A 22904-nucleotide genomic window follows, 5' to 3' on the forward strand; every position below is an offset into this window, starting at 1 on the left:
TTTAAATCCCCATACGGGACTTTTATAGGTAATTGATAGAGATGAGCAAGTAGTGAAATATTCGAAATCTTGAAATTCTATTTTTTTCCTCTACATTAACATAGACAGAAAGCCATATAATAAGCAAAAGAAACATTTTCATGCACTCCTTTAACCCCTTAACGACATCGGGCGTACGTATACGCCCCCGCAGGGTGGGCTTTAACGCAAACGGGCGTATAAGTACGCCCGATGTTTCCCCGATCGCTGTGTGTTCCCACACAGCGGTCGGGGAAGATGGCCTGCTATAATGTATAGCAGGCCATCTCTGCTCGTCGGCACGGGGGGTGATTAACCCCTCCCATGCCGACGATCGCTGCTATATGCTGATCTATACAGATCAGCATATAGCAGCTAAATTCAGCTTTCCGGGTCATCGGTGACCCGGTGACCCGGAAAGTAATGGCGATTGGTGCTGTCCGAGATAGCACCAATCGCCATTAGTGTCCCCACTAAAGATGGCCGCGGTGCCACCTCCACGATCGCCGTGATAGGCCGGCTAGTACCGGCCGGCCCATCACGGCGATCATACTGTAAAAAACAGTATTGCCGAGTTCTGCACCCCTCAACTAGGTAGCTGAGAGGTGCAGAACAGGTGTGTGTGGTGCAGGTGCACCATACTCACCTGATCTGGCCTTCCGGAGCGAAGATCTTCGGTCCGCGCCGTCCTCACGTCTTCTTCGCGTCGCTTCCGGGTTCGTTCGTCCAGCGTCGGAAATCTTCGTAAACACTCGGGTCTTCGTGTTCGGCGGGCCTCGGTAATCTCCGGCAATCTTCTCTCTACTGCCCCCTAGCGGCTGATCAGTGAATATCATTCACTGATCAGTTGCTTTGGGTTAAAAAGATATATTTTTTTTCCCAATTTTTTTTTTTTTTACTTTTTTTGCGCCCTAACGCTGCTGAGTACTGATCAGCATCGCACGTAAGTGCGCCACTGATCAGCAACTCCTCCTTTTTGGCGTAGGAGCGTTTTTTCCCCCTATATCCTACCGCCACTGTCTGCTGATCAGTGCCGCACATAAGTGCGGCATTTATCAGCAGCTCCTTTCTTTGCGTAGGGATATTATTTTCTTACTGTCAAAAAAACACTACATTACACTACACTACATGAAATAAAGTTTTACAATAAACATTTACATACCCCATATACTAGTCCCCGTATAAAGATGGCCCCCAGGGTGTCTTCGGCGTCGGACGCATATGCTATTATTGCCTCCAACACCGAAACAGCCAGTGAGAATGAATGGGGGGATCCTTCTTTCCTCCATTCATCCTCATCATCATCATCATCCAGTGACGTGTCTGGGGGTAGCGTAGCGTACGCTGCCCCCCCAGACACGTATTTTCCGCCAGTACCGTCCCAATAAGAGATCACTGTATGGCGTGAAATTCTACAAACTCTGTGACAGTACCTCAGGGTACACTTACAAATTTAGGGTACGTGCACACTGCGGAATGGCGAAGGATAACACTTTGTGCATTCCGCAGCTCGCACCCACCGGCGGACTGATGCAGGCGCGCGTCTCCACCCGTGTCATAGACTCCATCCTATGCACGCCCGTGCATAGAATGGAGTGTGACACGAGCGGAGACGCACGCCTGCATCAGTCTACCGGTGGGTGCCAGCTGCGGAATGCACAAAGGGTTATCCTTCGCCATTCCGCAGTGTGCACGTACCATTACAGTGTATGAAGGAAGGGACACCCGAATCCAGCCCCAGATGCCCCCTCCCGTCCTCAGAGTTAGTGGGGAGATCGTCCGGGAACTGATCTTCCCACTGCTGGATAAAGGTCACCACCACCTGTACGGGGATAACTTTTATACCAGCACCCCCTCCTCTGGTCTCTCGCTGCCCGAGCTACTGTAGCTTGCGGCACAATACGAAAATATCAGAAGTAGTAATAAAGCCCTAATATTTAGCAGCCATGGAGCGGACCCAGCGCTTCTGGATATGAAGGACCCCGTATCGCAGCAGGACAACATTTTCCAGGTGAGGTCCCCCACACTGGAGAACGGGAGACCCCAGAAGAAGTGCAGAGTGTGGCGTAACAGGGGGATCAGGAAGGACACCATTTTCCAGTGTGACGCCTGTCCTGATCCCCCCGGCCTCTGCATACTGGATCGCTCCAAGGCGCACCACACGTCATTGGAGTTCTACATTATCTAAATTCTGTCCCTTATTCCTATTTCAGGGGTCACGTTGATCCAGGGATTATTCTGATCGCCATTATGGAGTCGGGAAGGAATTTTCCCCCTGTGATGAGGCTACTGTCGTCTGCCTCACAAGGGTTTTTTTGCCTTCCTCTGGATCAACACAGGTTGAATTTGATGGACACCTGTCATTTCCAACCTTATAAACTAATAATTGGCCTAATACCCCCAAATAAATTAGAATTGTCCCTTTTCCCCAGCTAAGTAGGTATGGCCGCCATTCCCATTAGAGGATGCCATGATGCAATTACAGAGCCTCTGTGCTGCCGGGACAGAAGAAAACCCCCACAAGTGACCCCATTCTGGAAACTAAACCCCATAAGGAGTCTAACAAGGTGGGCAGCGGGGATATGGCCCCTTGGTGACGGCCACATTTGTGGTGTGAAAATAAAAAAAATATATTTTTTATTTTCACGGCACATGTTCCACATATGTGCCCATCACCAGTGGGGTCCATATCCTCACTGCACCCCTTGTTGGATTCCTTATGGGGTGTAGTTTCCATAATAGGGTCACTTGTGGGGGGTTTCTACTGTCCTGGCAGCACAGGAGCTTTGTAAATGCGACATGGCCTCCATCCTCCATTCCAGCCTCTAAATGGCGCTCTGTCCATTTGGTGGCTTGCCCTGTGCCAATATGGCACATTATGTCCACATGTGGGGTATTTTCGTACTCAGGGGAAATTACCCTACACGTTTTGTGTTCACTTTCTTTTTTAACCCCTTGTGGAGAAGGAAAAAATCAAGGCTAGACCAACATTTAGTGTAAAAAATGTTTAATTTTTACACTAAATCATTGATCTTGTCTTGATTTTTTCATTTTCACAAGGGGTTAAAAGATAAAAAAAACACAAAATGTGTAGAGCAATTTCCCCTGATTATGGAAATACCCCACATGTGGACATAAATCGCCGTGTGGGTGCAGGGCATGCCTCCAAAGGGAAGGAGCGCCATTTGAATTTTGGAGGCTGGATTTGGCCAGAATGGATGATGAACGCCATGTCGCATTTACAGAGCCCTCGTGCTGCCAAAACACTGGAAACCCCCCACAAGTGACCCCATTCTGGAAACTACACCCCTCAGGAATCTATCAAGGGGGGCAGCGGGGATATGGACCCCTTGATGACGGGCACATTTGTGCCATGAAAGTGAAAAAATGAAAATTTTCCCTTTCACGTCACATTGTTCCACATTTGTGCCCGTCACCAGTGGAGTCCATATGCTCACTGCACCCCTTGATAGATTCCTTGAAGGGTGTAGTTTCCAAAATGGGGTCACTTGTGGGGGGTTTCCAGTGTCTTGGCATCACGAGGGGTCTGTAAATGCGACATGACCCTTGAAATCCATTCCAGTAAAATCCAGCTTGCAAAGGCCAATTGGCGCTCCTTCCGTTTGGAGGCTCGTCCTGCGCCCGCTTGGCACTTTATGTCCACATGTGGGGTATTTCTGTACTCGGGAGAAACTGCGCTACACGTTTGGTGTTTTTTTTTTCTTTTATCCCCTTGTAAAAATTAAAAATGAAGGCTAGAACAACATTTTAGTGTAAAAAATAGAATTTTTCCTTTTTTACACCACATTGTTCTGAAAATCTGTGAAGCACCTGTGGGGTCGAAATGCTCACCGCACCCCTTGTTACATTCCTTGAGGGGTGTAGTTTTCTAAATGGTGTCCCTTTAGGGGTGTATTTTAGGTTTTGGCACCCCAGAGCCTCTGCCAACCTGAAGTGGTACGGTCAAAAATAACCAAATATAACGGAGGCGTTGAAATTCACTGGGCGCTCCTTTATATCTGAGGCTTGTGGTTGCGTCAAATAGCGCAATAGGGCCACATATGGGGTATTTCTATAAACTGCAGAAACAGGGCAATCAATATTGGGGTGCATTTCTCTGCTAATAGGTTTATCATTATGAAAGATATTGGATTACAACAAAATCTCTGCACAGAAAATAAAAATTTTCAAATTTCTTACACACTTAGCTTTTATTTCTGTGACTCCCCTAAAGGGTTAAAACACTTTCTGGGTGTGCTTTTGCAGAGTGTGGGGGGTGCAGTTTCTGAAATGGGGTGCTTTGTGGGGCTTTCTAACACATAGGCCCCTCAAATACACTTTAAACCTGAACAGGTCCCTGAAAATATCTGATTTTGAGATTTTACAGAAAATTTGGAAAATTGCTGCTAATGTTTTAAGCTTTCTATTGTCTAAAAAAAATGAAATATAGTTTAATAAATGCCGCCATCATAAAGTAGACATGTTGCTAATGCTATTTAATGTATAATTTATGTGGCATAACCATTTTCTGTATAAGCAGAAAGGTTTCAAAGTTTGAAAAATGCATTTTTTCCACAATTTTTCACGTTATTATGGTGTTTTTCATAAAGATTCGTTATGAGTATCGACTCCATTTTACCAGAAATGTAAAGTACCATATGTCACGAGAAAACAATCTCAGAATCAGCCAGATAGGTAAAAGCATCCCGAAGTTATTAATGACTAAAGTGACACAGGTCATATTCATAAAATTTGTCTCTGTCCTCAAGGCCATTTCAGGCTCTGTCCTTAAGGGGTTAAATCACATTGCATATGAGAACCACAGATTGCATAGGCAAGGGGGAACTCAAACAGTTTGGCGTACGGTGTATATAAAGTTTTCCATATGCCAGACAGCTATAAGTGAGAGGTGTTTTTTTTTTTTTTTTTTTTTTTTTTTAACAGGCGCAGAATGCAATAAACTGTCCAGCGACAATTCAACTGTAGCAAAAATTAGACACACATTGCTCTATGCAGGAACATTCTTAGCTGCGTTCCTGCCTGTCTATTCTGCTAGTCTATGCACTGTATATGCAGGTGTATATGCTATGCTCTGCTGTGTGGCCCTAACAAGGACTTTTGGGGTCTTTCTTGCCTACAGTCTGGTAAGATACTTACAGTCCCTATTTCAATCTTTTTTTTCCAAAACTACTTGCAAGTACTTGCATGAGCTCCAGATGTGGTGTTAGCTGGCCTATTCACAGGGAATCACAAGATATATGCTGTGCTCAGAGCCGTATTTACCACTAGGCACCCGTGGTCTGATGCCTAGAGCAGCACCTTGCAGGGGGGCAGCAGTAGGGAGCAGGGGGAAGAGAACAACTTTTTTTGTTTTTATTTTTTTTTTTGTCTCTCACATCCCTTTCAGACTTGTCAGTAAATCTGATGCCTTTTCAAAGGGGGATGGAGGGAATGGTGGTGTTGGTCAGGTCTGGTATGCTGGAGTCATCCAGTCACAGTATGGTGGTATTGGTCAGGTCTAGTATGCTGGTGTTATCCAGTCACAGTATGGCGATAATGTTCAGGTCCAGTATGGCGGTGTTAATTGTTACGCCTGGAGCTATTACCTACCAATCTATCAATCCTGTGGTAAGAATTCCTTCAGACAATATGCAGACTGCTCTAGTCATTGTTAACCAGGATTATTGGCAATACACCAATAGACAATACACCCAAGAAAATCAAAATTCTTATAGGAGTGAGTTATAAACCTCCAAGTATAGTGAAAGAGTCTGAAAATCTTCTTATAAGACAAATAGATGCGGCAGAGAAGCAGGGTGACGTCATTATTATGGGGGACTTTAACTACCCAAATATAAACTCTAAAGAAGAAACATGCAGCTCCAGAAAAGGGAAATGGGTTTCTGGAAATAGTAAAAGATAATTACCTTTCCCAACTAGTACAGGAACCAACAAGAGGGGTAATCTTAACCAATAGGCCAGACAGAATATCAAAAATAGAATCGGGGAGTCACCTAGGTAATAGTGACTATAACATAGTAAGTTTTCAATTGTCCTTCAATAAAATTATTAGTAGAGGGGCTACAAAAACAAAATTTCAGGAAGGCTAATTTCCAAAAATTAAGAGAGGACCTTGGGGACATAGACTGGGACAATGCCTTCAGAAATAAAAGTACACAAGAAAATTTGGGACATATTTAAGGGCATCCTGGGTAGATCGTGTGGACGACACATACCATATGGGAATAAAAGTAGTAGAAATAAGAGAAATCCATAAATCTCACCTGCCTAACACAAAAAGAAGTGGGGAGAGGCCTTTAAAAACATTAAAATCCATAAGTCACCGGGCCCAGAAGGTATCCATCCTAGAGTTTTGCAAGAATTAAATACTGTGTTAGACAGACCAATATTCCTAATATTTAAAGATTCTATAACGACAGGGATTGTTCTACAGGACTGGTGCATAGCTAATGTGGTACCAATATTCAAAAAGGGGTCAAAGAGTAATCCTGGAAACTACAGGCCCGTAAGTCTAACATCTATAGTAGGTAAAGTATTTTGTAAGAGATGCTATACTGGAGTATATTAATGAAAATAATCTTATGACACAGCACCAGCATGGATTTATGAGGGATCGGTCCTGTCAGACTAATCTGATCGGCGTCTATGAAGAGGTAAGTTATAGACTGGACCTGGGAGAGGCTGTGGATGTTGTGTATCTGGACTTTACTAAGGCATTTGATACTGTGCCGCAGGAAAGGTTGGTCTACAAAATGAAGATGCTGGGACTTGGGGAAAACGTATGCAAACAGATAAGTAATTGGTTTTGTGATAGAAAACAGAGGGTGGTCATTGATGGAACACATTCAGATTGGGTTTTAGTTACTAGTGGGGTACCACAGGGGTCCGTGTTGGGTCCACTTCTTTTTAATATTTTTATTAATGATCTTGTAGAGGGGCTACAGAGTAGAATCTCCATTTTTGCAGATCATACTAAACTGGGTAGAGTAATCAGCACAGAGGAGGAAAATATCATATTACAGAGGGATTTGGAGAAGCTAGAGGCTTAGGCATTGAAATGGCAGATGAAGTTTAATGTGGATAAATGTAAGGTTATGCACTTGGGCCATAGAAATTATAAGTACAGTTATGTGCTAAATAATAAAACACTGGGTAAAACTACTTCCGAAAAGGGGTATTGGTGGACAGTAAACTCAACTTTAGTGATCAGCGCCAGGCAGCAGCTGCCAAAAGACATCTTAGGGGCAATCTGATCACAATGTACAAATATATGAATGGACAGTACAGAGATCTTTGTAGTGGTCTTTTTACTCCTAGGTCTGTAACCATGACAAGGGGGCATCCTCCACGTCTAGAGGAAAGAAGATTTCATCATCAGCATTGACGCGGCCGCCGCTGCTTTTCATCTGAAATAGGTGTCCCCTCAGACCCCAGATCAGCCCCCCTAGTAGGCAGTCACTAACCCCCCTCCCCCGGTGGCCATAATTTCCAAGATGGCCGCCGCCATCGCTGTGAACAGACTTATGTCTGTTCACAGCGATAGAAAGTGAAAATAAATCAAAATCCCACGCTCTCCGCCACCGGAGGTAGCGAAGAGCATGGGGCAGTGATCGGGGACCCCCCTGTGGGGTCCCGGTACAAGCGATCAGCGGTACACACTATATACCGCTGATCGCTTGTACCATGTGCTCCCGGCACTTTTTATCCCCTGTCACCATAAATGATTGGTGACAGGGGATAAAAAGTGATGTGTCCGTCCCCTCAAAGTTGCCCCCCCCCCAGTCCCCCCCCCATCCCCCAGTCACCCCTCCTTCCCCATATACTCACCTAATCCTGGGAGGTCCTTCCTCCTCAGCGTCCAGGCTGCTTTTGAAGTGCGCATGCGCTCCAGAACCAGCCAACTCTGAAAATTTAAAGTGACAGAGACCAATTCACTGAACTATGATTACTGTGATAGAAAATATCACAGTAATCATAGTAATAAAGTGAAAATGAATGTGTAAAAGTACAAAAAGTGACAAACATACAAAAAAAAACACACACACTTTTTTTTTATTAGAGTAATAATTGCAGTTTACTCCCAAATTACCCCTAACCACCCCAGATTACCCGTAACCACCGCACGTTGCCCATAACAACCGCACGTTGCCCATAACAACCGCGCGTTGCCCGTAACCACCGCATGTTGCCAGTAACAACCGCACGTTGCCCGTAACCACCCCAATCTGCCAGTGACCCCCTCCAGATTGCCCATAACCACCCCAAATTACATGTACCCACCCCAGATTACCTATAAGCAATTCAGTTTATCAGAAACAATCCCAGATTGTCTGTAACCCTTCCAGGTTGCACATAACCCCCCCAGGTTGCCCGTAGTCACGCCAGATTACATGTAACCCCCCAGATTGCACGTAACCACCGCACGTTGCCTCTGACCACCGCACGTTGCCTCTGACCACCCCAAATTGCCAATGACCCCCTCCAGATTGCAGTAACCATGCCAGATTACAGGTACCCACCCCAGATTACCTATAAGCACTTCAGTTTATCCGTAACCACCCCACATTGCCCGTAACCACCTAACATTACCCCTATCCACCCCAGATTGTCTGTAAGCACTGCAGGTTGCCCGTAACCACCCCACGTTGCCCGTAACCACCCCAGATTGTCTGTAAGCAAAGCAGGTTGCCCGTAACCACCCCACGTTGACTGTAACCACCCCAAGTTGCCGTAACCACAGCAGGTTGCCCAAGACCACAGCAGGTTGCCCATGACCACCGCACGTTGCCTCTGACCACCGCACGTTGCCTCTGACCACCCCACGTCGCCTCTGACCACGCCACATCGCCTCTGACCATGCCACGTCACCTCTGACCACACCACATTGCCTCTGACCACGCCACGTCTCCTCTGACCACCGCAGGTTGCCTCTGACCAACGCACGTTGCCTCTGACCACCGCACGTTGCCTCTGACCACCCCAAATTGCCAATGACCCTCTCCAGATTGCGGTAACCATGCCAGATTACAGGTACCCACCCCAGATTACCTAAAAGCACTTCAGTTTATCCGTAACCACCCCACATTGCCCGTAACCACCCCAGATTGTCTGTAAGCACTGCAGGTTGTCCGTAACCACCCCACGTTGCCTGTAACCACCCCAGGTTTCCGTAACCACAGCAGGTTGCCCGTGACCACCCCATGTTGTCCGTATCCACCCCAGATTACCTGTAACCACCCCAGCTTGCCGTAACCACAGCAGGTTGTCTGTGACCACCCCATGTTGTCCGTAACCAGATTAACTGTAACCACCTCAGGTTGCCCATAACCACCCCAGACTGACCGTAACCACCTCAGATTACCTGTAAACCTCTGTTTTTTTTATTTTATTTTAGTAACTGCGCTATTCTAACCATTACTAGCTGAGGTTTTGCTCCAGTAAATTGGCGCTCCTTCCCTTCTGAGCCCTGCTGTGTGCCCACACAGTGGTTTATGCCCACATATGAGGTACCGTTTTACTCAGAAGAACCTGAGTTACATATTTTGCTGTACATTTTCTCTCCTGTTCCTTGTAAAATTGAGAAATTTCAAACTAAACAAACATATTATTGGAAAAAATAGAGTTTTTCATTTTTACTGGACAATTTTGAATACTTTCCTCTAATACCTGTGGGGTCAAAATGGTCACCACACCACACCACAAGATGAATTCTTTGAGGGGTGCACTTTCCAAAATGGGGTGACTTTTAGAGGGAATCTATTCTGCTGACACTACAGGGGCTCTGCAAACGCACCGGGTACTCAGAAACTTCTTCAGAAAAATCTGCACTGAAAATGCGCTCCTTCCCTTCTGAGCCAGACTGTGTGCCCATACAGTGGTTTATGCCCACATATGGGGCGCCGTTCTACTCAGGAGAACCTGCGTTACAGATTTTGGGGTGAATTTTCTCTCCTGTTTCTCGTGAAATTAAGAAATTTCAAACTAAAGGAACATATTATTGGAAAAATTTGAGTTTTTCATTTTTACTGTCTACTTTTGAATACTTTCCTCTAATACCTGTGGGGTCAAAATGCTCACCACACTCCAAAATGAATTCTCTGAGGGGTGTACTTTCCAAAATGGAGTGACTTATTGGGAGATTTTACTCTGCTGGCACTACAGGGGCGCTGCAAACGCACCTGGCGCTCAGAAACTTCTTCAGCAAAATCTGCATTGAAAAAGCTAATTGGCGCTCCTTCCCTTCTGAGCCCTGATGTGTGCCCATACAGTGGTTTATGCCCACATATGGGGTACCGTTGTACTCAGGAGAACCTGCGTTACAAATTTTGGGGTACTTTTTTTTCTCCTGTTCCTCGTGAAATTGAGAAATTTCAAACTAAAATAACATATTATTGGAAGAATTCGAGTTTTTCATTTTTACTGTCTTCTTTTGAATACTTTCCTGTAATACCTGTGGGGTCAAAATGGTCACCACACACCAAGATGAATTCTTTGAGGGATGTACTTTCCAAAATGGGGTGACTTATGGTTTTTTTCTCTCTGCTGACACCACAGGGGCACTGCAAAGGCACCTGGCGCTCAGAAACTTCTTCAGCAAAATCTGCATTGGAAAAGCTAATTGGCGCTCCCTTACTTCTGAGCCCGGCTGTGTGCCCATATAGTGGTTTACGCCCACATATGGGGTACCATTGTACTCAAGAGAACCTGCGTTACAAATTTTCGGGTTCTTTTTCTCTAATGTTCCTTTTGAAAATGAGAAACTTTAATCTAAACATATATATTATTGGAAAATTTTAATTTTCCATTTTTTTACTGCCTAATTATGAATACTTTCCTCAAGCCCCTGTAGGTTCAAAATGCTCATTATACCCCTAGATATATTCTTTAAGGTGTGTTGTTTCCAAAATGGGGTCACTTATGGGGTTTTTCAAGATACCAGACTTCTAAATCCATTTAAAAAAAGAACTGGTCCCTAAAAAAATCAGTTTTGGAAACTTTCACGAAAATGTGATAATTTGCTGATAAATTTCTAAGCCCCGTAACACCCTAAAAAAGTTAAATATGTTTACCAAATTATGCCAGAATTAAGAAGACATATTGGTAATGTGACTTAGTAACTAATTTATGTGCTACAACATTCTTTTTTTAGAAGCAGAGAATTTCAAAGTTCATAAAATGCAATTTTTGTTTTTATTTTTCATGATATTTTGATGTTTTTCACAAAAAACACAAGTAGTGACCAAATTTTGCCACTAACATAAAGTGCCATATGTGACGAAAAAAACTATCTCAGAATCGCTAGCATACGTTAAAGCATCACTGAGCTATAAGAGCATAAAGTGAGACAGGTCAGATTTTGAAAAATTAGCCTGATCATTAAGGCCCAAACTAGCTGCAGCACGAAGGGGTTAAGTATATTTTGCTTTCAGTGTCTTAAAAACAACGTAAAAAGATTATTTTCATCAAAGTTAAAATCATTACGAAGGTTTGTTACCTGTTAGCAAAATTGTGTTCATCTCAGCTAATGCATTCCTATTTTGATTGAACGCCAGGATTGATGGACAGCCAAAATTGATTGCTATCACAAAGTCTGCAGCTCAATCTGATGGAAAAATTGTTGTGAAAAGTACAGAAAAAAAAAGGTTCATTGCAAGAATTCATTTTTATGCACATCTTTTTGAGGTTCCTTTCCTCATACGCTGGGTTCACACGCAGTATATTTCAGTCAGTATTGGGGTCCTCATATTGCAACCTCAACCAGAAGTGAATTGAAAACACAGAAAGGCTATGTTCACATAATGTAGAAGTTGAGTTGAAAGCCGCCATATAACGGTTAATAACTGCCATTATTTCAATACAACAGCTGTTGTTTTAATATAACAGCAAATATTTGCCATTAAATGTGAACATAGCCTTTCTGTGTTTTCAATCCACTCCTGGTTTTGGTTGCAATATGAGGACCTCCCACAATACTGACTAAAATATACTGTGTGTAAACCCAGCCATAGTCTGTAAGCTCTCTCCTTATAGTCTGTAAGGTCATGCATGCGAGCAGGGGCTTTACTCCTAATGTATGAATAAAAATATGTATATCTCTGCAATGTCTGTTTTTTGTCTATGTAGGTACCCCCAGAATTTTAAAGTGCTGCGAAATCTATTGCCACTATTGCCACCGTCTTCTCCCCATCTTCTTGCAATCAGCGGCTGACCCTTGTGCCTTGTCATCTCAGCCAATCAGCGACTGCAGCTGGGACATTTGCTGATGACACTTTTGAAGAGTCAAGGCCCGGTACACTTGTAGCTCAGTGTACAAGGCTATGGTGAAGGATGAAGACGTCAGTGGTGAGTATCAACAGAGCCCCCCTTCTCCCCCCAGGACTGCACCCATCCGAGCAGGGAAGGGAGGCACTAAACCTCATTCCTTTCTGGGATGGCAACAGTGTGAGATCGATGTGGTCCCCATGTTAAGTGAGGATGGCATACACAAACTATGGTACCCCTGGTGTGGTGGATAATTAGGTAATAGTGTGTGTGTGTGTGTGTGTGGGGGGGGTAGTGTTAGCCATTTTATACCGGGTAACACTAGACCCTGACTTAATAATGGATGCCATCTATCAGACAGCTTCCACTACTAAGACACAAAAAAGCTCCAATTCACGATGTGAAATTAAATAAAAATATCTGTCTATGTCTCTATAGATACTTTATAACCACATCGCATTTTCTACCTTCAGGTAGGATAAAACTCACTTAAAACATGATTTTCTAAAAATTATGAGCTTAATATACAAGAAAAGCGATTATATTAATACATTTCTATTAATATATATATATATATATATATATATATATATATATATATATATAAAACAAGGACACAGTCACAACATGAGGGTGACAATCATAACCATGTATTGCCAATATTGTATAACCACTGAATATCTCAATATTACAGACACTCAAATCAGAGGGTAGACAGGGTATTATAGTAAACCTGTCCAGTACATACAAGTCACCACCATCTATACCAACTATTTCCACTATCCAGTATCTGCATATAACATTTCAGGGTCTATATCCCTCAAATAAATAAGAAAGCAAACGCACCCATCACGTTGTAACCGTCCTGGTGCCAACACCAACGTACGTTTCGCCGTTTGTAGCTTTATCAAGGGGCATGGACTGTCCTGGTGCCAACCCTGAGATAAAGCTACAAACGGCAAAACGTACCTCAGGGGGTTAAGGGAGGATGCATGTCTTTTCACTTAACACTATGGGGGCCACATTGATCTCACACTATACCCATCCCAGCAAGGAAGGTTTGTAGGTTGATACCACCAATGTCTTCATTATTCACCAGAGCCTGGAACACTGAGCTTCAAGTGTCCTGGGCTCTGGCTCTTTAAATATCAGTAATCAGCGATCTGTGAATCAGCAGCTGCAGCCGGGACGTCGCTGCAGCTGCTGATTGGCTGAGATAAACAATGCACAAGTGTCATCTCAGCAAATAAGAAGTCCTGCTCAGCTGCTGATTGCAAGAAGAAGTGGGGAATACCGGGGGAGTTCACCCCCATAATGGCCTACAGAGGGTTAAGTTAACCCCTTTTTTGACCAGACTGTCACCCCCTAGACCACAGTCTGGCCTACAATGGGTAAGTTAACCCCCTATAGACTAGATTGTGGTGTTTTTCACACTTAAAAGCACCATATGCATAGCCTTTAGTATTTTTTTAGTGGAGCAGAAGAAGTAGATGGGAGAAAAATATCCCTGTTAGCCGAAAAAACGCAAAAATATCAGCCTGCTGCGTTTTGCCACAGACCTGCAAAAACACAGAGGAGGAGAGAAAAAAGCTACCCCCCCAAAAAAACGCCATGGGTTAACATCTGGCCACTGGCATTTTTGCAAAAAGGAAAAAAAAAAGCCATGGTGTTTTATTGGCGTTTTTACTAAAAAAAAAAAAAAAAAGAAAAATAAGTAGTTTGAAGAAAGCCTAAATCCTCTTCAAGAAAGTTTAAACTTGCTTTATGTAGAATATGCTGATGCCTTGAAGAACCCCCTGCAATCATAAATACCTGAGAAAGGGGCAACAGAAACTAAATTGATCTTTTTGTTACATTTATTCCAACATTGGGTGACTCTATATATTTTTCCTTTATTTGTTCAGGATTTACATTCCATTCATTTAAATAATGTCCTTTCATTTGTTTAAAGGATGTTTCACAAGGCCAGAATGTTCATCTATTTAACCAAATATACCTGTGATTAATATATTTGCTACAAAACAGAAAGAAAATAAAAGAAACCTAGCAATTTGGTATTTTGTGCCAGGGGTTGTACTAACTGAAAAAATAAAATAATTGACAGAAGCAGAATATCTGAGACACTGAATTAGAATTTAATAAGACGTTTCATTCATCAGCCTAATGCAATATACCAAAACAAAGCATGTCTTCTTCTTATCACAAGACCCACAAGAGCCCATCTTTGCTTGCAGACTAATCGTGCTATCAGTCTCAGCAAAGGAAATAGCTAAAATGGAAGAAAATATATTATAAATATTCAAAACCCATTGAAAAACAAAAAGCTCTGAAGATAAAGTTCTTTTGGGCCACCTGTACACATTAAGCTTTCATCTCACATTATTTGGGCATTATTACAGTAATACAAGATAAGGTTTCTATTGAGTATTGCATAAAAACAGAGCTAACATTTTATCTGCCAATTTCTATTAGTTAGCTAAGTCTGCCAAGAATGAAAATTGTATATTTCATTGCGCCTTAAAGTTCTTTTGCTAGCAATTGTGAAGCTAAATGCAGTTATAATTAGCTTTCATGATACATAGGACTTTGAAATTACCTGCATTTTGCAGTCCACAGACACATGTGACAGGAGCCTTATCTAATTGTAGGCAAATCATGTTCAATATCATGATGCACCTCAGAAAATATATGCCTATAATTTTACTTAATTCTAAAATTGCATAATAGCTGAGATTCCTAGGAGAGAAGAAGCACAACTGCAGTACACTTAAAGATAGATTTTTGAGAAAAATATCTTCTTGACTCGGTAAAAAGAGCATAAAAAGATGTAAGAACAGAAGAAAACTTCTATTACATGAAAACTAGAGATGAGCAAAGTAGCTGAAAATTCATCTTGCATGGTTCGTGAATTTTGGGTCGTATATGAAAATATTTGTGAATCATATACTAACGAATCTTATTAAAACAGCCACACTATAGAAGCTACAATAGTGAGTAGTGGTGTTGTTATAGTGTCAAAATTTTTTAAATGATAATTAAAAAAACAGGAATGAGCCATTCAATTTCCACCATGCATCAGCACCATAAAATCAGAAATCTTTCTAATAAAAAATGTTGCCCTTGGTGGAATTTAAACTCGGGGCCCCAGTGCTGCAAGGCTACAGTATTAACCACTGAGCCAATATTAGCCAGCAATCAGCTACTGGGAACTTGCCTGTGTCTCCTCAAGAAAAGTCCCCATAAAAGTATATGCCCACCATAAGTATTTACCTTTTTTTCAAAATATTAAGTAATGTTCCCCCTTTACACCCCAATAATACTATTATCCACTAGGAAATACACAGTCAATTTACATACTTTTAAAGAACAACATTTTCAGATTTACTGCCCATGGACTAGACCATTGTTAGGTCCCTCAGGGTCAAAGAGTGCTGCCGCTACCACTTCCTGGTGTCTGTTCTAGTCTCCTCAGGGTCAGAGGAAGTCTGAGTGCTGATACTGCCACCTCCTGGTGTCTGTCCTAGGCCCCTCAGGGTCGAGGAAAGGCAAAGAGCTGCCGCTGCCACCTTCAGGTGTTTATTCTGGGCTCCTCATGGTTTGAAGAGAGTCAAAGTGCTGCCGCTGACATCTCCCAGTGTCTGTTCTAGGCCCCTAAGGGTTAAAGGGAGCCAGAGTGCTACCTCTGCCACCTCCAGGTATGTGTTCTAGAGCCGTCTAGGACTATGACATTGCCTCTGAAGGGGCTACCGCTCTAATGCTGTCCTGGGAGAAGGTCTCAGTTTATACCGCTAATCCACCCGCGTCCATTGATGGCCATGGAGAAAAGGTAAGTATAGACCGATTAACCAACATCCAGTGCTGTCCTTGGAGGAGCCTTAATTTAATGCCACTGATCCACCAATGTCCACTGCTGTTCTGGGAGAAAGTGTCATTTTAGACAGCTGATATACCAATTTCAAATGCTAGCAAAGGGGAAAACTTAAAGAGAACCTGTCACCCCCCATCCTGGGGCAGAGCCCGGCCGACCCCCCCGCTAGAGACCCTTAAACTTACCCCGTGCACGAAGTCCCACTCCTGGAGCTGCTCCCGTTGCCCAGATATCCCGATCCGAAGCCCGGCGCACATCAGAGGTGAGTCCGACGCTGATTGAAAATGACGGCTCCATTCATTCTCTATGAGTCTATGAGCGTCGGACCCATCTCTGACGCACACGCAGGGCTTCCGACGGTGATATCTCGGCAACAGGTTCGGCTCCAGGCTTGGGACTTCGTGCATGGGGTAAATATAAGGGTCTCTAGTGGGGGGTCGGCCGTGCTCTGCCCCGGCACAGAGGTTGACAGGTTCCCTTTAAGTATACTCTGCTGATCCACCAACGTTCACTTCTGTCCTGAGAAAAAATTATTGGTTTAATGCCGTTGGTCTACGAATGGCCACTGCTGTCCTAGGAGAAAGTGTCATTTTATTATGCAAATTTACCATTATCTACTGCTGTCCTGGTAGAAAATTAATTTTAAAGTGCTGATCCACCTCTGTCCAGGGCAAAAATTTAATGATTGACTGGAGGATTGACATTTTTCTTTTTTATTTTAATTTTCCAATTTTTTACACTGTTGACAACATCTGTTGAAAAGAAACAATACTCTGTAATAGTCCCACTATTGTAACTACTATAATTTTGCTGTATTAATGAAATTTGTTTTGATGCGATTTGTGAAAATTCACAAATCAGACCCTTGTGAATCGAATTTTCGACTGCTTCATTCATCTCTAATTACGAATGTAGTACCCTGATTTGTCAGAGAGGGTGTTGGGAGGTGAATACTGTATTAGTTTTTCTGTGTCTGTATCTTTGTCTTACTTTCTTTCTCTGCTGGGCAGTAAACCAAGAGCCAGTATTTCTGTGCTGTTTATTTTGATAATATGTATTTTGATTGTATGCTATGTAAAAAAAGAATAAGTTTGTAACATTTTTAGGTTTACAGCAACTCTGTACCCACAATCTGCCCCCCTCCTAATTGCTTGTACCTTCCTATAACTGCTTTTAATCTAAGATCTGTCCTGGGTTCCCTTCAGCAGGTGATGCAGGCATTGTCCTAAAAAAACAACTTTTAAACTGTGTCAAAGTTTTGTGGCCTAGAGTGTGTATGCCCAAGCCTTGCACTGCCTCTCTGTCCCTCCTCCCCACCCTTGTCATCTTTAAGACTGGCCTTGGGCAGGTTTTTTTCTTTTCATCACTTGTATTAATACTGCACAGGTGATCCAGCACCTGTGTAGTGTTTAGACAGGTGAGGAATAGGGAAAATCCTGCCTGGGGCATTTACAATGGTAAAGAGGGCGGAGAGGAGGGACGGAGTCTAATCCTCATATACTCTAGGCCACACCAATTTGACACAGGGCTGCAAGTATAAAAGTTGTTTTTTTAGGACAATAACTTCATCACATGCTGAACGAACCCCAGGACAGATCTTGGCTTAAAAGCAGACATCCAAAGGTACAAATGGTTTGCGGTGTGTAGATTGTGAGTTGCTTTAAATGTAGACCCATGTGTATATTGCTTTAAGGGTGTTGCCCTTTGGGTAAATTTTGTATATAAAGACACCTAGAACCCCTTGGTTTGATTGAAGTCTGGCTTAAAGTATGTGAGCTGGTAAAGCAGGGGGCTGCTTGATACCAAGGCAGCTGCAACAAACATGCTGATTATTATTTGTTTTATTATTTTGCCCAAAATAAAGAAGAATTTTTTTTTTTTTTGCTATGACTGATTGAAATAGCTTCTTTTTGTGACCTCAAGAAATCCCGCATCACAACAGAGGGGCTGTCCCATAATTTTCACTGAGGCATCACCATTGGCTAGACATGTGCAAACAGATGTACTACGCGTGTCCTTGCCAGCAGTGATGTCAGTTTAGTGAAAATAATGGGAAGGCCCCTCTCTGACACAGCAATCTACTACACTTGTAATCATGGCCATGGGGTGATTCTCTGTGCCATCTATGACCACTTTGACCAATCTGATGCCTACATATAGGTAATTTGCATATAGCACAAGATCCTTACAAAGCTGACTTTCGGGGAGGTTTTACCCTCAAGTTAACTATTACATTTTTTTCATTCAAATCTTTGTATAGGTTTGTCCCTTGAGGGGATGTATGAACAAAATATACAAATGTTGGAATGAAAAAAAAAAGGCAATAGGTTACTGCAAGACAGAACTCCAGCAGTGTACTTGAAATTGAGGAAATAGGGGTGGCGTTATAATGTGTCTTGCAGTAATGTACAGTGGTACCTCGGTTTTAGAGTAGCTTGGATTGAGAGCGTTTTACAAGAAAAGATCACAGGTTTGAGAGCTCCCTGTACTGGGTGGGAGGGGAGTGGAATAGGGGCATGGTCTGCATAGGTGGTCTACAGCACTGTACTCTGACCCAGGAAGTCTCCCTCACTTTCCAAATCACAACAGTCAGCCCTTGTGTTTCCCACCCTCTCCATTCCTGATATAGTGTGCTTGCACTCACACTCACACTGCTGTTTAGAAAAGTTTCTGTCACTGTCCTCGTGCACAGCTCTGTGATTGTAACTTCCTGATTGGTCCATGCTGATAACCCCCTTCCTCACTGCTGTCATGTGACCACACAGATCTCTGAAAGCAGCCCTGCTTCTCTATTATAGCCTGTTGTACTACACTACTGCATTATGGGGATCTGCAGTTCCATCCTGCATCTACAAACTGCTGTTGTTTTTTCAGGTTTATGCATTTACTATACATATATGTATATGCTGATTGCTATACTGTACAGTAACATATAATATGACATATTACACTATTTTTTAATGTTTAATTTATTTGATTGTAACACCTGGAGTTGTGGATACACTGAACTGTCACTAGCGATGGTGGTAAGCGCACCAGGGAGCGGAGTCTAAGGGGCTGCTGGTTTTCACCAGGGCCCGCCGCAAGGCGGGATGGACTTGCTGCGGCAGGCGACCCCCAGGTCGCTACCCCTGGCTTGGTTGGTAGTGACAGCAGGCGAGGCGTGGCAGGAGCAGTAGGCAGATGGTAACGCAGGCAGAGGTCTGTAGGCTTAACCGCAGGTGGCAGGCAGAGCACAGGAACAATGGTTAAGCAGCGGACAGGGACCGGGACAGAGGACAGGGACTGGGAACAAGGACTGAGGTCAGGAACAACAGGGAGCTGGGCCAAATGCTATGGGAAGCATGTAGAGGCTCCAACACCTGGGAGAGGGCAGGGCTGGAACTTATAGGGGAGTGATAGACACTAACCAATTAGAAGCGCACTGCCCCTTTAAATCTGAGACAGCCGGCGCGCGCGCCCTAGGAGGCGGGGACGCGGGCGCTGGCACGGGCAGGAACGAGGCAAGGTGAGGCGCCCCCCTGGGCTGAAGTAGCCGCAGCACCGGGTCCCTGCCTGTGGACCCCGGCTGCTGCGGAACTGGGTGAGGAGTCACGGCGGCGGTCCGGAGCGCTGGACGCCACCGTGGCCCTAACATTGATTTACGTGTTATTCCGAATAAAAACAAAAATCATTATTTTTGGGGTGTGAAACCAATTGTCTGCATTTCAATGATTTCTTGAGAAATTGTTTTGGTTTAAGAGTGATTTGCATTACAAGCACAGTCCCTGAATAATTTTTGTTCTAATTTTTGTATATTTCATTTACACATCCTTTCAAGGTACAAAATATTAAAAAAATAGGGCAAGAAAATGTAATATGATTTTTATTAAAGTGGAACTATCAGCAGGTAAGAAGAACAGCGCAGAGGAGGAAGGTAAAGACATACCTTCCTGCAATAGGGAGCTGTCAGCAGGATAGATTTTTCTAACCTGCTGATAGTTCCCCTTTAAGGCCACGTTCACAAAATGTATTCTTTGTTAAACAACGACCATTGTTGCAATTTTGCAACAGTTGTTGTTTAATCACAGCAGCCACACTCCGGCTGGGATTCCTTTGGCCGTACAGAAAACTCTATTTTGTGCGTCCGCTATTCATTGAATAGTAGCTGCACAAAATAGGCCGTGCTTTACATTGTGAGCTATGGCTAACTGGAGTGCGGGCACACCGGAATATGCCATATTCCAATTAAGAAGAAGTGATGTTAACCTGGCTGGTACTGCAGTAGCTCAGGTGCTCGTTATTCAAGTCAAATTTTTCCTGATGCTCAAGTGCTCATTTTGAATAATGAACCCCATTGAAGTCAATTTAAGACTACAGCATTTTTGCAGGGGACCAAAGCTCTGCACAGGGAAGGTTGCCTGAAAACCTGGAAACCTCCGAAAATGATGGAAACACCATGGAAATAGACAGGAAACAGCAGGGGCAGCATGCATGGATATCTCTGAGGCTGCTTAATCGCACCTTTATGCTAAATTCTGGGCAACAGCCTGGTAGTAACCCTACAGATTATTTTGGGCGACAGTGTGGTGGCAAGCCTCCAAAAAATTGTGTGTGAGAGCCTCGAGGTGACCCTCAGAAACAATTGGTTTGAAAAAGCACGTTGTTGCACCTCTGAATGACAGTCTGTGACTGAGATTGCAGGTGAACCTCCTAGAATTGTAGGTGAATCCCTAAATTACATGTTTTGACTGAGATTGCACTTTACAGCATGGGGATAAATCCCAGGATGACTTTTTAAGACTGAGATTGCAGTTTACAGCATGGCGATGAACCCCAGAGTGGCTTGGCTAGACTAATATAGCAGCTAAACCACACAAAAATTGAGCCTGACACAGCATGGCAGTGACAACAGAATGACCAAGTTAGATGAGGTAGCAGCTAAACCACCCAATAATTTTGCCTGACACAGCATGGCGGTGAACAGAGTGACCAAGTTAGATGAGGTAGCAGCTGAACCACCCAAAAATTCAGCCTGACATAGCATGGCGGTGACAACAGATTGACCAAATTCGATTGAGGTAGCATGTCAACCACCCAAAAATTCAGCCTGACACAGCATGGCGGTGACAACAGAGTGACCAAGTTAAATGAGGTAGCACGTGAGCCACCCAAAAATTCAGCCTGACACAGCATGACGGTGACAACAGAGTGACCAAGTTAAATGAGGTAGCAGGTGAACCACCCAAACATTTTGCCTGACACAGTATGGCGGTGACAACAGATTGACCAAGTTCGGCTGAAGTAGCAGGAGAACCACCCAAATATTTTGCCAGACACAGCATGGCGGTGACAACAGATTGATCAAGTTCAATTAAGGTAGCTGGTGAACCACTCAAGAATTTTGCCTGGCACAACATGGAGGTAACAACAAATCACCAAAGAGATTGCAGTCAAAAGGCTGTAGTTGACCCTCCTAAAAAATTGTTTTTGAGTGTCTGTAGTTGACCCTCCTAAAAAATTGATTGGATAGAGGGCTTGTAGGTGGCCCTCCATAAACATTGTTTCAAGAGAGCCAAATGCCTGTTAGCTAAGCGTTTGTGTAAAAAGAAACTGAGGAGGAGAGGAGAGGATACATGAAGAATATTCATGTTGAGCTGCTTTCCCTTGGTGAAGAGTAGAATTTCAATTAAATTCAGGCTTTATTCATTTTAATAAGCATCAGCCTGTCAGCACTGCCAGTACGCTTATCAATTATGGTGCCACCAGCTGCACTGTAGACCCACTCTGACAACAAGATAGAGGCAGGGCAGGCCAGCACCTCCAAGGCGTACAGCACCAGTTGGGCCACGTGTCCAGCTTTGCAACCCAGTAGTTGTATGGAGCAGAGTGATCATGCAGGACGTTGGTATGGTCAGCTAGGTACTCCCTCACCATCTTCCTGAACAGCTTCCCCCTTCTCTGTCTAGACTGGTGACGGGTAACATAGTTGTGCTGGGGTGCCATAAAACTGGCAAAGGCCTTGGGAGTGATCACCTGCCAGGGCTTGACAAGCTGCCTGCTCCCCTGCTCCCACACTAGTTGGTCCATAGAACTACGTCTTGTCAGATGGGTAGGATAGTTTCAGCTTCTGCACCAGGGCCTGTTGATAATGATTTACTCTCATACTCCTTTCCTCTACAGGAATGAGAGTGGAAAAGTTCTGCTCGTACCGGGGGTCCAGGAGGGTGAACACCCAGTAATCGTTGTTAACAAAATAGTTTCTAATTTGAGGGTCACGGGAAAGGCAGCCTAACATAAAGTCAGCCATGTGCGTCAGAGTCTCAACACGCAAGAATTCCCTCTCCTCAATAGGCTGACTTTCCATTTGCTCCTCCTCCAACTCCTCCTCTTTAGCCCAAACACGCTCAACAGATAAGGAATGAGCATAGGTTCTCTCTTCAGTCTCGCAAACAGTCTCCTCCTCTTCCTCCTCATCCTCCCCCTCCTCCGAAATGCGCTGATAAACAGACCTGAGACTGGTCTGTCTATCAAGCAATGTATCTTCTTCCCCCATCTCCTGTGACACACACAAAGCCTCTGACTTCTTGCTGAGCAGTGAGTTTTCCAGCAGACAAATAAGCAGGATGGTGACGCTGATAATGGCGACATCAACGCTAACCATCTGTGTTGACTCCTCAAAGGGGCTTAACACCTGACATTTATCAGACATCCACGTCCACTCCTCATTGTAGACTTGAGGAATCTGATTAACCTG

Source organism: Dendropsophus ebraccatus, chromosome 8, assembly GCF_027789765.1.
Source record: "Dendropsophus ebraccatus isolate aDenEbr1 chromosome 8, aDenEbr1.pat, whole genome shotgun sequence".
In the NCBI taxonomy this organism is placed as follows: Eukaryota; Metazoa; Chordata; class Amphibia; order Anura; family Hylidae; genus Dendropsophus; species Dendropsophus ebraccatus.